General features: G+C 39.3%; 1 long non-coding RNA gene across 2 annotated transcripts; it reads right to left on the reverse strand.

Annotated features, from left to right (window-relative positions):
* Window positions 1-6,450: 6,450 nt before the first annotated feature.
* Window positions 6,451-11,065, reverse strand: LOC116265161 (uncharacterized). 2 transcript variants are annotated; one of them, XR_004175004.2, is made up of 3 exons: window positions 7,366-11,065; window positions 7,224-7,284; window positions 6,451-6,947 (listed from the first exon to the last, which is right to left on the reverse strand). It is a non-coding gene; the product is annotated as an uncharacterized LOC116265161 (long non-coding RNA). The 2 variants fall into 2 exon arrangements; XR_004175003.2 differs by having other exon boundaries at window positions 6,451-7,103.
* Window positions 11,066-12,469: the final 1,404 nt, after the last annotated feature.

The raw sequence follows: 12,469 nt of genomic DNA on the forward strand, positions 1-12,469 counted from the left end.
AGTTCTCACGGTCCCAACACCAGACCGATCAGTATTAACTGTGGAGGAGGAAGACGAGTTGGCCATGATCACCAACTACAAACAGCTGACCAACAGAGGTACACAACAGCGCAACCCTTGAGGATGGCACACCTGAGAGTCACCGATAGCAAGGATCAGGTCGGGCGACGCAGAGGGCAACGGCAGAGAGGCAACGATCACATCGGGTAGTAGATGATGCAGAGACGCTGGGATCTGGTCGGACGGCGCTGGAGTCTGGTCGGGCGACGCTGGAGTCTAGTCAGGCGACGCTGGAGCGATCAGCGGCGGAGGAGCAGAGGGCAGTGGCAGACACGGGCAACGCAGAGGGTCTCAGGCGATGCAGCCGAGCAGCGGCGATGGCAGCAGCAGCAGTGGCGGCAGCAACAGCAAGTGGTTTAGGGTTGGAACTTCACAACCCTAAAAAAAAAATTTCCAAGCTCGTTGGCTCTGGTACCATGTAGAAATAATAGACGCACAAGAACCGAAGATCGAACACAGATGTAACATGGAAAACCCTCAACTAGAGGGAAAAAACCACGGGTGAGGAGGTCTGGTGCCTACTAGCCGCCAGACTCTCTCTCTCTTAGAAACTTCGTTCACTTGCAAGATTAGGGTTTACAATAGTATAAGTATGCCCAAACCAAGACACAATAGATCAGGTCCAGACCCGAACCCATACACCAAGATCCGTCAACATTCTCAAATTAATCATAAAGTTCCTCCAAAATAGCAACATCCCTAAAATGCAATCCAAATCATCAAATAAGGAGTCTAGCATGCTCAAATAATAATTATACATGCTCTAATAGATAATATTCAACAATCTAAGCTCGATTAGGGCTTGCTCACCCCAATTTCAAAGTCTTAGCTGCTGCAGTACTCCCGACAGCCACCTCACGAGTTCGAGAGATCTTCCAACGGCTAAAATCCCTCAATGCTGCCACCACCAACGCATTCACTTCACTGCTATGAGGGGGAAGATGCGTCCCAAGCTGCAAATTAACCAAAAAGCCACAACATAGTCAAAATAGACAAAAAGGGACCTCAAGAGAGGGGTCTGTCATTAGAAGAAGGCAGTCGGCTGTGAGGGAGGTTCAAAGCAAGAGGGAGAACACGAGAGAGGTGAGTGGGAGGAGGCTGGTGGTAAAGAGGGGGTGCAAAACAATGAGATGGGAGAGTAGAGAGGGGAAAGAGTGTGCGAGGGAGAGGGTGTTGATAGAGAGGGGAGACTGGTGAAAGGAGTTCAGACGGAGGGGAGAAACGGTCAGAGAGGGGAAATCGAGCGGGGGAAATGGGGTAGATTGAGAGGAGCAGAGGAGACGGGGAGAGAGCTCGAGCAGAGAGGAAGAGAGGGCATGGGAAAAGGAGGATGCTAACATAAAGGGGAGAGGGTTGCGCAGGAGGGAGGGGGAGAAGAAAGAAGATAGAAAGGAGAGGAAGAGGCGGAGAGAGATCGAGAGGGCTTAGCAGCGACACCGCCGTCGTCGCCCTTCCTTCGTCGGTCCGAACGTTGCCACTGCAACACCTCCGTCGTCGGCTGTTCCTCCCGCCACCTGTCTCTTTTTTGCACCACCGTAGAGGAAGGAACGAAGAGGAAGGCGAGGGAGAAGAACGCGTCGAGCTAACACGTGATGGGTTTGGGTTCGGGTCTGGATCCCGATCCAAATCCATCCTGCTAAAAAAGAATAACGTTACATCCTACCCTCCTTAAAGAAAATTTCGTCCTCGAAATTTAAATCATACCTCAATGCAAGAAAAAGTGTAGATACATCTTTCACATATCCTCCTCGAGTTCTCATGTACTCTCTTTCAACCCATGGTATTGTCATTCCACTTTCACTAAAGAAATTTTTTTCGTGTGAAGCACTTACTCTCTTTTTGATCCCCAATTCTAATAGGTTTTTTTTTTCTTCCATTGTCAAATCATCTTGTACCTGAATACCTTGAAAATTAATCACATGTGTAGGGTCCGGTACATACCTTCGAAGTATGGAAACATAGAAAACATCACTCAATTTAGGTGGTAGAGATATCAGCAGTCAGAATAGCGATCAAAACGATCAACAAAAACGGTGATCGAACAAGAGTTGAACTATGATCAGGAGGGAATGGATCGCGATCGTACTTCTCCATATACTAACATGATCATTCACATAGGTAGACACACAAGCACAAACAGGAATCCCGACAGAAATTATGACTGGAAGAAATGTAGTCTCAATACAACCCACAATCATGCGATCAGAGTAGAAATTCCTAACAGAAATCGATCAGCAGCAGAGATATCAACAATCGGAATAGTGACCAGAACGATCAACGAAAAACAGCAATCAACCAAGAGCTGAACTATGATCAGGCAGGAATTGATCGCGATCGTAATTCTCCAGATACTAACACAATCATTCACATAGGCAAACATCAAATCACACAAGCACAAACGGGATTCTCGACGGAAATTACAACTGAAAGAAATGCAGCCTCAATATAACCCACAATCATGCGATCAGAGTAGAAATTCCGAACAGAAATCGATTAGCAGCAGAGATCTCAGCGATCAGAACGATCAACCAAAAACGATGATCGACCAAGAGTTGAGCTATGATCATGCGGGAATCGATTGCGATCGTAATTCTTCAGATATTAACACGAGCATCCGCAGAGGGAAACATGCTCCTGAATGCTTTCGAAGGTGAACAGGCAGGCAAGGGAGGGTCGATTCAAAATAACAGAAAAAAAGAGATTCCTTTTTCTTTTCTCCTTGTGCACTTAAAGATATTTAGACTAGCGTTCCTCAAAATGACAGTATCCTCCCCTCCCGCCTTGTTATTTCGGAATCCGATTTGCAGCAGCCCATTCAGTCCCACCAAGGTATTTTTCCCATCAAGAAAATATGTTGCCGAGGCTACTGACCGGAGGTAAAGGGTGTCGAGATATTTCTTTTCGAGAATTTATCGAACTAGCCTATTTTTCATCGTTATTTAGGAAATCTGCTGTATCGTTTTTGTTGTCGTCGTATAACGACAATTATTCGGATTAAATCATTAAATGTGTTTGCAGTTAGGTTGACAGAAATAAAAGCAATTCCCTTTTCATTTTTCTTTTTTCTTTTTTCTCTTTTTGAAAATAAAGCTTTTATTTAAGTTTCGTTTGTTGTCATATAAATTAATTAAAAATTTGAACTATATTTACAATCTTTAAAAAAAGGAAAAATGATAACATTGTTCTATGGATAACAATATTTGCAAGCCAATATGCCATGTTAGTGGGTTAACCAATGTGTAGGGCCATAACCATACTTTCAACATTGCTTTTGATTTTTATCGGCAGATTTTTTTAAGGAGTGCTTGAATTATACAATATATATATATATGTGTATATATATATATATATATATATATATATATATATCACACCACCCATGGATCTACGTGATATTGTTCAAGAATGTTCTTCTAATTTAAATTAGTTTTAATAAATACAAATTTCACTAAGGTTAATCCAGCTCGATCCATGCCACCTAACGTATTATTAAAAATATCTTGTTGCAAGTTTGTTGGCTTTAACTGAAATCTTGAAATAATATCACCGTGGATGCTTTCCAGTCACCTAATGTGTAAGTAAGAAAAGATGACAGCGTTGTAACGTTTTTTGAGGAGAAAAAAAGTTGGCGAGGAGAAATGTGTAGCGCTTTCCAATTTTTGTAAGACTTATTGTATAACCCTAAACTCCTCGGATCTTATGGGTTTTGAGTAGGGGTGAACACTAGCCGAGTCGAGCTCGAGTTCGGCTCGACTAATGAAACCTTGAGCTCGAGCTCAACTTGAGCTTGAGAATAGCTCGACAGAAGCAGCTCCAGCTCGACTCGAGAGAATTTGTTGAGCTCGAGCTTGACTTGATTAAGGCTCGACAAACTTGTCTGAATATATGGGACTCACTGCTTCCCCTTGGAATCTTGGAGTTCTACCACCACAACCACTGTAGCCTTTCTCTATGCCTTTTAACCGAAAACCACCACCACCCCCAAACACCGCCTTCACCACTGCCAACACCAACTGTTGGCATTTTCCTGTTCACATAGTTCATTAAACCAAATGTGAATGCTATTGGAACTCAGCCACTGCCATCACCCGCTTCTCCCCCACCCGGAACCCAACTCTACGCCCTGCAATGGTTCAAGTGATTTAGGGGAATGTTACATCAATGTTGTACGAAGATGTTGCACAAATCATACATTGTGAGAAGCCAGATGTTGTCAAGCACCTACAAATGTAAAGCAAATTCAGATTTATCTTACCTTTATTTTTTTCATCATGACAAGACAAAGTATAGGTTTTCTGTCATTTTGCAAAGTGTCTTTCAATTCAAAACTATCATGGGCATGCCTCTCTTGCCTGCCAGCTGAAGAATATCTTCAGTGCTTTGGTCCTTAGCGCAAAGATTTTTTTGGGAAACATAACATTCCCAACTTAAAACCCCTGCCCAAGCAAGGGTTTCGGAAGCCCTCACCCGCCCAAGCGAGGAACCCTCACCCAACACAAGGGTTTCTAAAACCCACATTTGGGCATACCCTCGCCCAAGCAAGGGAGTGAGGGAAACCCTCGCGGCCAAGCGAGGGTTCCAGAAAGCCTCCCTTTGGCAAAACGAGAGAGTATGTGAGATCAAAGAGGAGATATATATATATATATATATATATATATATATATATATATATATATATATATATATATATATATAGAGAGAGAGAGAGAGAGAGAGAGAGAGAGAGAGAGAGAGAGATTAAAGAGGGGAAGAGAGATTGGGAGAGTATAGGTATGGGAGAGGCCAAGAGCAAGAGGGTGTACCTTAGCGAGTTAGTGTTGATGCTATAGCCTATAGTTTGAAGAAATTGTGGCTGGTGGGGTTCATGAGAACGAAGGAGAAAGCCAGTGAAGAGAGAGAAAAAGAATGCGAAAGTGAAGCATCGGCAGAAGAACGGGAGAAAATCCGTTACTTGAGCTAACGAGCCGAGTTGGGTTATGCGAGCTTCGTTAAACAAACTCGACTGGATAAATTAAACGAGCTGAACCATCAACTAAACTTGGCTCATTGAGTAGAAAAGCTGGCTCGAACTTGAGTTCAAGCCGAGCTTTAAAGAATCGAGTTCGAGTTACTCGGCTGGTTGTTCACCCCTAACTTTTGAGGGTTGTAGATAGCTTGTTACCCAGATCTCCAAATCGCCCTAAATCCCCAGCGCATGACAGATCATATAAGCATGCTCACGAATAACTAATATACCCATTTTAGCCCTTTTTCATATATTCTGTTTTTTTTTTTTTTGACAAATTTGATGGATATATAGATATGTTCTTCATACAGAAACAATAACAACCCATATTTAAAGTGAGCAATCAAAGATTTTGAAAAATATGATTTTGATGTTCTTTTTCATGGTTTAGAATATGAGAAACACATTTAATTAATTAGTTAACAAGTTTAAAATTATGTGATTAAATGGACCAGTTGACTCGTTTTCGCCAACCAAAAACCATGTTCAGAAGGATTTTAACCAAAGTTTTTGAACAACGCATGAACTTCTAACCAAGTGGCTGCGTCCTTCTAATGACGATTTTAATTATGAACTTGGTGACAAACGCATTAACACATTATTATTAATACAGAGTTGCCAAAAGATATTCATCCACACACGCCAGTTTCTTAGCATGCATTTTGAGTTCGAAGAGAAAGGGATGTCAATGGCCCAGACACAATCCAATATTTGATTTGATTATGACCTCAAGTAGTTGAGCCTATACATAACTAATACCAATACTTAAAACATGTATCTCCTAGTTTTCCAAAATCATCCGATTTAATTTTCATGCATTGCGTGAACCAAATTTGAGTCTGCTTGTTTGCTTTACTTCACTAATTGAATTGAGCAGGCTTGAACTATGCTCAAGGCATAATCAACGAGGTTCGAATTCTGCTGGTCGAAAGAGAATGCAAGACCCACCCACCCATTGTTACCACTACCACAAGAAAAGTCCTTGATGCAGAACATATATAAGACTTATTTTATAGATTGTATAAACCAATCTAAACTAGCGCAACCTTTTCAACTTATTTTATAAAATTGTATAAACCAATCTAAACAAGCCCAACCTTTTCAATTGTTTAAGTTATCGAGCAATATTTTTCATTTTAACTTAATTTATTTAATAAAAGATACTAAGCTCATCGATGCACCATCCACTCCACCCTAAGACAATGTTTTTCATACTCACATATGTGTGTGTGTTATGCTCGTCGTCCACCCATATGGATGTCTCGAACATATAGCTCTATGGTGTTGTGTGTGTGTGTGGAATATTGCTGGATTGATAAAAGTTAGTAATCCATTATTACAGGTACCATAAGAAATTATTAAAAAAATACCAGTAATCACTGCTACATCTCAATTGATAGCTAGTGCTTACAGGACAGTTCTCTCTTAGTGATAGACTTTTAATTTTGTCTTCAGACAACGTCTAAGAGTATGTAAATTTCACAACAACCAATGTAGTAATTAAGTGGGCCAAGCCGCAATCTTAATAGTGTCTCCTAATGAGTCTTTTCCACTTCAATTCTAAAGAAATCAAGCAGCAAAACTTATAAATTAGGAACAATGAAGATCTACTACCATACCACTTTATGGTGATCTGCAAAATGCTACCATCTACATAATTGTACCAAATATAGCAAAATAGATCCTCTAACATGAAAAAGGAGAATCGACTGACACACAACAAAAATCTTGCAGACAATCGAAAGCATCAAACCTGATTTTGTTGTGCCCACTGTGTAAAACAATGATCGAATCAAATCCATCCAAACACACTACAAAGTTTGTTCCTCAAACTCGAGCTACTTGAGCACCCTATTGGATGTCCTTTTTATGGAAGCTGCAGCTGCAGCATCATATGTGCTCAGAAAGGACACAAAACTTCTGCATTCAACTCTTCTGCTGCATCATATGTGCTCAGAACACTTCTATTTTTTATGGAAACAACTCAAGCAAGCAGGATTTTGCTGCAGCAATTACCTCAGCAGATTCACACATGTAACTACACAAGTATATATATATATATATATATATAGAGAGAGAGAGAGAGAGAGAGAGGTTAAAGGTGAGGATCAAATAATGTGGATTCAAGTGTGATATCACAAGAATGCAGAAAATTTACCAAATTAGCCTTTCAGATTATGCTTATGCCCAAACAAAGAAACCACTGCAACATTAGTCACCTACATCACATAATTAAGAATACTTTGTTTCATCAAATGAATAGCAAATTTCCAAGCTGAAACCAACAGAAAAGTTCTGACCTCCCGATAGAATCGTCCACAACTTTCACACTGCCAAACTTCAAAATTTATGTTGTACAAGCACCCAAAAGTTACTTGCACACCCCCTGCAGCTGCAATAGCTTCTTCAGTTGTTAGTCGCTTTGAATGAACCACATACTGCATTTGATGCATCTTGACATCAAATGTTCTTGAAAAACACAAAAGAGCAATATAAACTACCTTTTTGAGACCAAACTGCATAATGAAAGAAGAATAGACATAAAATAATATTTTATTTGTAATTGACGCATTAATGGTTTGGAAGTATCTACTTGCAGTCCATCTTCTAGGGAATGGACATGACTGGGATAAGCTTCCTTTAAGCAACTTTTGGCCTTCCAGGATGTCATGTCCACAATGCATCACTGCAGCCAGGGTTCAATAACATCATACAGATGCAGGACCAAGCAAAGATCCTACAACACCAGGTAATCATAAGATGCAGGTTGACAGAAACAAAGAATCATAAAACAACGTTCTCAGAGTCTCGAACAGCTTCCTCACCAAGACAAGAAACAGTGAAATATTGGATGCCCAAATATTCTATTTGTTACTACCTCAATTAGTAGGTCCTCCTTAACAAGATTTTCAATCTATATGTATGATTTCAAGACAACTACTGGTGGTTCAACTTGTCTCAAATCATCAGCACTCTGTTCTCTTTTACTGCCTCGTTACTATCACAGCACAGATAGGTTTAGGATATCCATCAACTGATGAGTCCCAGGAGCAATGCTTTGCCAATTGCTGTTCTCCTCTAACTGTTTATTAGTAAATTTTGGGGATCTTAAGGCTTGTTTTGCCTCTTTATCCTGTAGTCTTAGGGTTTCCATGAGATTCCCTCAAATGTATTTCTCCCCATAAATGTTTGAAATTCTAAGATAGAACTTTCAAAACAATGGCTTTGTATATAAGAAGACAAAATAATCTCATCTCTAACGTGCGAGCAAAAGAGAAAAGTGAAATAGAAGCAAAAGAACCACCACATCACAGTTGTCGGAAGATGGGAGAATAATATCTGTGGACATTGCCCTAAGGGGACTATTTTTTCCACCAAAAGCAAATACCAACATCCATTATTGTGTATGAACTATGAAGCATATAAGACGCAACACCAGCATCCATGAAGAAACAAACCACGGTCGCCAGTCCAAGGGGATGATACCTCAACCCTCACTTCATAGCTCCAGTCCTTCTATCTAACCAGTAAACCTATCCACATCCACAATAACATTAGAAGGTGATCCCACAATGTAAGCAGGCTCAAAAAATCTCACATCCAACCAAAAAGAATCATTACAAATCACCTGGCCACCCAGTTACGTCCAAAAACTAACACTTGGATACTGTTTCCTGAGTCCCTGATTGAATGACTGACTACTCTTATCAGTAGGAGCATTGATATCTCATTGCCAAACAAGTAGGCTTTCCCGTGAGATTGTTTATACAGCCTCAACATAGAATACCCTTGATCTTAATGCCCTCCCAAGATGGTAAATCTGTCAAGATGATGGGCTCCTTTTTCATTTTTGAGTACACTAGATTTTTTGAATTCCTCAACAAATTGAACCTTGGCACTTTTAAAAACAAGGGAAGCCAGAAACAGCGAACTTGTAAAGTAGGGATGAATGATTGGAAAGTGTGAAACCTGTGAAATACTAGGTAGAAAGCACTACCAGCAAATATAAAATTATGTACATTTTTTCCTTTTCTGAAATAAATAATAATCATGAATAAGTTAAAACCAAGTGCTCTTATACTCTAGTGCATCAAAAATCTTTCAGAAAAACAAAATACACAACACTTGACGATGCAGAGGTAAAACAACAAAGATATTGGAGGATTTTGTGCTTGTACAGAACCTACTAGCTGATACAATTGAACCAAGGGTTTTTGAAAACAAAAGCTAGTATTTGCTTATAACAATAATAACAAGAATATGACGAGGATTTCCATTGATATAAATTGCTCATCGTCTTCAAATCCACACAGAGAGTCCCAACATTGTCATTGATCAGATGGCTCTCCAAACAAAAGAAATAGGCAAAGAGTGTGTGTGTTCGTGTGAGAGAAAGAGAGACAGAGACGGAGACAGAGACAAAGAGAGAGAGGCAGAGAGACAGTTGGAGTGCCTAACCACCTTCTTATAGTTTTATCAAGAGAAATTTTCATTTGATGACCCACCAAATGCTTCCAATATCCCAGCATACTTATTCTTTTCTAAAAGGTCAGTTGAGGACAAAAATAATTTTGCCTTGCATGAAGGTCTTTAGCTTTGCATTTTTATGGCGAGATGCAGGTAAAAACATGAACTTGTGTCCTTGGTTTGCAGGATGAAATAATTGATGTTCCTTCCACATAAAATAATATTTTATAAGATTTTCAATAATCTTTTAAGATTTATATATTATTAAGAATAAAAAGAAAAAAAGTCATTCACACATGGCAGAATGATAAATTATATAGGGTCTTGTCTAGACGAACCGTTAGTCTTGGTTAGGATATTTTACCATTTGTGAATGAACATTTAAAGTTAAAAAAATCCGCATGCCTAGAGGAAGCCATTAATCTTGGTTAGGATATTTTACCGTTTGAGTCCGTGTCATAGGGTCTAGGGAGTAAAATATAGAGAGAGGGTTTCTCTTTAGTGCTTGGTCAATAAAGGGAAGTTTTTCGGCCTTTTACAAACGACGTCAATCAACAGCAACTAAAAGAATGTCCAAGAAATGGTCACTCTACATTTCATATGAGCAGAACATGTGGAATCATGATATTGTCTATCTATGGCATTGCCCAAGAACGTGAGACTTTTACTTAACCAAGTTGAAGGAGAAACATAAAAGCCCCAACAAACATCAGCCCACCAACAACCGTTATGAGAAGCCTGTTCCTACTTGGCCTGCACTTTGCTGCATCTTCTGCATTTCTTTCAGAAGATGATCATTTCAACTTGGGAATCCTGTTTCAAAACAATACAACCCACAATCAGGCGATCAGAACGATCAGAGTTGAACTATGATCATAAGAGATTATTACGAGCATGAAATCAGAGTAGAAATTCCGAACAGAAATCGGCCAGCAGCAGAGATATCAGCAATCGGGATAGCGATCAGAACGATCAAAGAACAACGGCGATCGACCAAGAGTTGAACTATGATCAGGCAGGAATGGATCGCGATCGTAGTTCTCCAAATATTAACACGATTATTCACAGAGGCAAACATCAAATCAGGCAAGCACAAACAGGATTCACGACGGAAATTACGTCTAAAAGTAATGCAGCCTCAATACAACCCACAATCATGCGTTCAGAGTAGAAATTCCGAAAAGAAATCGAAGAGATATCAGCAAACGGAATAGCGATCAGAACGATCTACGAAAAACGGTGATCGAGCAAGAGTTGAACTATGATCCTGGGGGAATCGATCGCGATCATAATTCTCCAGATATTAACACGAGCATTTGCAGAGGGACACATGCTCCTGAAAAACTGCTTTCGAAGGTGATCAGACGGGCAGGGGAAGGGTCGATGCACAGCCGGAGGATTCCTTTCGATTCCCAACTTTCTTCCTTCGGCATTCTTTTCCGTTACTTCCCTCCATGACGGTTTTTCGAAAGAACAAAAAGAGAGAGATTTCTTTTTCTTTTCTCTACTTGTGCGCTTAAATATTTAGACTAGCGTTCCTCCAAAATGAGGATACGCTTCCCTTCCACCTTCGTTATTTCCGAATTTGCAGCAGCCCATTCGGTCCCACCAAGGTACTTTTTTCCATCGAGAAAATATGCTGCCGACGCTATTGACCTAAGGTAAAGAGTTTCTCGCTTATGGTGAACTTATTGAACTGGCCTATTTTTCATCATTATTTAGAAAATCTGATGTATCGTTTTTGTTATTGTCATATAACGACAATTATTCGGATTAAATCATTAAATGTGTTTGCGGTTAGGTTGAGAGAAATAAAAGCGATCCCTTTTCTTTTCTTTTTTTTTCTTTTTAAAAATAAAGGTTTTATTTAAGTTTTGTTTGTTGTCATATACATGAATTAAAAATTTGATCTATATTTACAATCTTAAAAAAAGGGAAAATGATGATATTGTTCTATAGATAACAATATTTGCAAGCCAATGTGCCATGTTAGCGGGTAAACCAATGTGTAGGGCCATAACCATGTTTACAACATTGGATTTGATGCTTCCAACATCAGCTGATTTTTTTTTTAGGAGTGCCTGAATTATACAATATATATATATATATATGACCACCCATGGATCTACGTGATGTTGTTTAAGAATGTTCTCCTAATTTGAATTAGTTTTAATAAATACAAATTTCATTAAGGTTAATACAGCTCGATCCATGTCAACCGATACAGTTCGACAGATACTAGCTTTTAGTAAAACTATGTGGTTCACATACTTGTATTTGAACTTTAGATCGCAATTTTCTTCGTCTTATTTGAACTGTAGTAGCTCCTCCCTTATGAAGGTAGGTTAATCTGATACTTCATCCAGATTTTTTAGCCAGCAGATCTGTGATCTCTGTTGGCCTACTCTTGACAGAATAGGGCTTGTTTCTAAAGATTGATGTGTTCAAATCGCTCTTTTCTCAATGCCCATGTTTCTCCGACTAATTCTTTCAATCATTGCTCTCACGCCGCTAATTCTTTCAATCATTGCTCTCACGCTTCCACTTCTTTCATTTTTTTTTCAATCTAGGGCCTCGACTTTCTCATTTCATGAGTAAACAACGGTCCATCTCTTCCTAGAGTTTGAGAGGGAGACATTAAGCACGTCCAGTTGCGCGTACAATGCCGGCTTGCAGCACGTCCGACAAGCTTGGGCAATGTTCTTCGGTCTGAGATTACTTTTTCATATAATTAAAAAAAAAAAACATTCGTTTGTGTTCATAAGTATGAAACAAATGCAAAAAAATGTTTTTTGTAATTTGAAAAATAAAAAACATTTCAATTTTTTATGTTACCTTCTACTACTGAATTATATCTTTATCATTTTAACAAATATTTTTTTTCATTTTTTTTACATAAAAAAATTCTTCAAATTTTATATTTTACTGTTAAAATGA

This window comes from Nymphaea colorata, chromosome 12 (genome assembly GCF_008831285.2).
Source record: "Nymphaea colorata isolate Beijing-Zhang1983 chromosome 12, ASM883128v2, whole genome shotgun sequence".
Lineage (NCBI taxonomy): Eukaryota > Viridiplantae > Streptophyta > Magnoliopsida > Nymphaeales > Nymphaeaceae > Nymphaea > Nymphaea colorata.